This window comes from Microtus ochrogaster, linkage group LG2 (genome assembly GCF_000317375.1).
Source record: "Microtus ochrogaster isolate Prairie Vole_2 linkage group LG2, MicOch1.0, whole genome shotgun sequence".
In the NCBI taxonomy this organism is placed as follows: Eukaryota; Metazoa; Chordata; class Mammalia; order Rodentia; family Cricetidae; genus Microtus; species Microtus ochrogaster.
In genome coordinates, this window is record NC_022028.1 from 51571769 (window position 1) to 51575528 (window position 3760).

Genomic DNA, 3760 nt, shown 5'->3' on the forward strand with positions numbered 1-3760 from the left:
AAAAAAAAATCCCAACTGGGTGGTGGTGGCACACACCTTTAACCCCAGCACTTGGGAGCAGAGGCAGGTGAATCTCTGTGAGCTAGAGACTAGCCGTGTCTACAGAGCGATTGCCAGGACAGTCAGGGCTACACAGATGCAGCACACAACGCTTGTCTGTGCTCTGTGTGCTACCATACAGTTCGTGAGCTTCGGGCAAGGGGCTGGAGGTTGAAACACACAAAGACACACAGACAGAGAGACACGAACCTCTAGTCTGGTGAGAATCCCCATATTCAACAGCACCACGGAGGCTTATATACCCAACAGTCAGGTGGGCCAACAGGTGGAAAACCTTATCCTCTGATCCTCAAGGCAAGGCAACACGCGCTCGTGAAGCAGAGCTGGTAAACAACTTTGACACAGCTTTCAGTAACTCAAATCAGAAGGAAAGTAAAGAGCTCTAGCAGGGAAGAGCAGCTGGAGGCCAGGACTCCAAGTGGTCCCAACACACAGAGAAACCCCAAAAGAAAATAAAATTGCTGACATTTAACAATTGGATTCAGCCAGGTGGAGGGCCGGTCCCCAGGCTCTTTCCAGCCTGCTTGGCTATGGCGCCCCCTGCTGGAAAAAGGCAGTAAGAACCGCTCATCTGGGAGATGCCCCTCAAGGCTCTCTCCATTCTGGACTCCTTGATCACCTCCTCACAGCCCGCTCCCCAGGGCTGGGAAGATGTGGTCCCAGGGAGGTCTGACTTTGTCATTTTTACCAGTTTTGTGCCCTGTGAGTGTGTGGATACTGTCCTCGTCGCTGCTGGTCTCCAGGCACTCTGATTGTTCCCCTGCTCAGTAAATTCATTTTCCCTTTTTTAAAAGATTTATTCTTTTTTATTTTTTATGCATATGGGTGTTTTGCATACTATATGTGTGTAGTACCTAAAGAGTCCAGAAGAGGGAGGCAGATCATCTTCCATTGGAGTTACAGTCGGCAGGGAGGCATCCTGTGGCTGCTGGGAATTGAATCTAGTCCTCTGAAAAGCAGTCAGTGCTCTCAACTGCTGAGCCGTCTCTCCAGCCCTTCGTTATCTTCTTGGTGCGCAAGTGGCCAGAGATGATTGGACTTTTGGGGTTCAAGTGGAAAGGAGGTGGGCGCCATTTGAAGACCCAGAAGATTGGATTGGAGGCAGTAGTGTGTGCTTGGAATGGGGTCCACTGCGGAGCATCTAGGGGTGGAATTGCTGTTCAGTGGCCTTGATCTGTCCTGGGCTTTGTCTGTTTATTGACAGAATCTCCTGCAGCTCTGGTTGGTTTCTTTCTTTTTTTTTTTTTAAGACTTATTTATTTATTGTGTATACATTCTGCTTCCATGTGTGTCCACGTGCTAGAAGAGGGCACCAGATCTCATTACAGATGGTTGTGAGCCACCATGTGGTTGCTGGGAATTGAACTCATGACCTCTGGAAGAGCAGCCAGTGCTCTTAACCACTGAGCCATCTCTCCAGCCCCCTGGTTGGTTTCAAACTCGTTGTATAACCAAGGGTGTCCTTGAACTTCTGATCTTCCTGCTTCCACTTCCCTGGTGCTGAGATTCCAAGTGTGGGGGTCCCTAAACCCAATTCTACCTTGCTGGGGATGGAATGCCAGGGCTTTGTCAACTGAGCCACATCCCCAGCCCTCTGTCCCTTTTCCTGATGCCGGAAGTGAAGTGGTGTTCACAAAGTTCAGCCCAGGGTGGTAGAAGGCCTGGCTGGAATCTGGGTCCTCTCTTTTCTCTGGGCAGCCACACCAAGCTTCTATTCTGGTGGTGACTGTTTCCTCCAGGCAAACACCCATGGTGGCCTTCAGAATCCCTGGGCCCCAAATCAGGACAAGGAAATAAATAAAAGCGTGGCTTGGTGATCATGGTTGAGGGGGATGTTAGCCTTCTCACACGGCTTCATCTATCCCTGCTGCCCCAGCCAGGTCTATGGCCAGTGAAGCTGTAAGATTTAAGAGGGGGCTGGGCGGTGGTGGCGCACGCCTTTAATCCCAGCACTCGGGAGGCAGAGACAGGTGGATCTCTGTAAGTCTGAGGCCAGCCTGGTCTACAAGAGCGAGTTCCAGGACAGCCAGGGCTGTTACACAGAGAAACCCTGTCTTGAAAATCAAAACAAAAAAAAAAATTTAAGATATAAGATTTAAGATAGTCTTCATGAGTCATCACCTGTGCTGGGACATGACCTGATGGTGACTCAGCTGTTCATGTCTCCCACACTCCTGCAAGTAACCCCAATAAACTCATTGCTCTGCCAAGCTGGATGTGGTCTGAATCCCTATCTTTGTTGGTCTGTGGCCTGCCCCAGGGGGCAGACCTCTCTCTGTATTTCCCCAAGAAAAATTATGAACCCCATTGGAAAGCAGGGTATGTGCCAGCAAGAGGGCTCAGGAGGTAAAGGTGCCTGCTGCCAAGCCTGCCGATCTGAGTTTGAATCCCCTGGGACCCATGCAGTGAAAGGAGATAATCAACTCCCACCATCTATCGTCTGACCCATACACGACGGTATGCACACACTTGTGCACACAAGATGAATAAATACAATGTAAAAAAAAAACATAAGGGGCTAGAGAGATGTCTGAGCCATTAAGGGTGTGAACTCGTCTTCCAGAGGTCCCAAGTTTGGTTCCCAGCACCCATGTCCAGGGACTCACTAGTGCCTGCAGCTCAGGAGGTCATACTCCTCCTCTGGCCTCCTCGGGCACCTGAATTCCACATACACACACACACACACGTGCACACATCATACAGACACGCACACGTGTGCACAAGCACACACGCTCACACAAGCACACACACACTCACACACACGCACTCACACACACATCACACACGTGCACACATCACACAGACACACAAGCACACACACACATGTCATTTTAAAAGTCATTAAAAAGTCCCTTTAAAGCAGGATCCTCCCTGCCTCCTCTAGACCCCATGACCCCATGGAGCCCTCCTAGGTCTCAGGGCACCCACACTTTCTGGGTGTGCTCCTGTAGGTCAGTGTCAACGACTAGGTCACCTTTACAGCTGTGTGACATTGAACAGGTGAGCGCAGCCTCTGGGCTCTGTCACGTGTTAGTCTGGAAGCACCATCCACCTGGTCAGGGACAGAGGAGGTCGTGATGTGGCCCTCGGAGTTCCGGGCCTTGCTTGAAGCTGTCCTTCCCTGCCTGCAGAACTGGACACAGCCACAATCCATCACGGCGCCTGGCTTCACTGTCCCCAAGCCCTTCTGTGACACTCTTTAACATGCTGACTGTTCCCCCAGACGAGAACGTTGAGTTCAGGAGGGTCAGGTCTTTGCCTGTTCCCAGAGCCCTTGTAGCACCCGTTGGAGGTGACAGAGGAGGGAATGTCAGGAGTGGGTGGGGCTTCATCACAGGCACTCTTGGTACCACTGTGTAGCTGTCATTTTGCACCTGATGTGTAAGCCAGCTTACCTTCCTGCTTGGGGCTGTGCCAGCTCACATGTCCTGCCAGCTGTGGCGATTGGGTCATGACCCTGCACAGACTCCCGTGCGTCCTGCCTGTCACCTCAGGGCCAAGATGCTTCTCCAGGACAGAGGTCACTGGGTCTGACTGTTCCACTCCTTCTAGGTAACTATCTGTGTCTCCGATCAGGGTCAAAGAGACCAAGCAGGCCTGGGCTGGCAGCTGTGACCCTGACTGCAGCTCTGAATTCACGTCCTTGGCTGTGTGGCCTTAGATAAGTCAGGCAGTCTCTCTGGCTGCATCAACTTTTGAA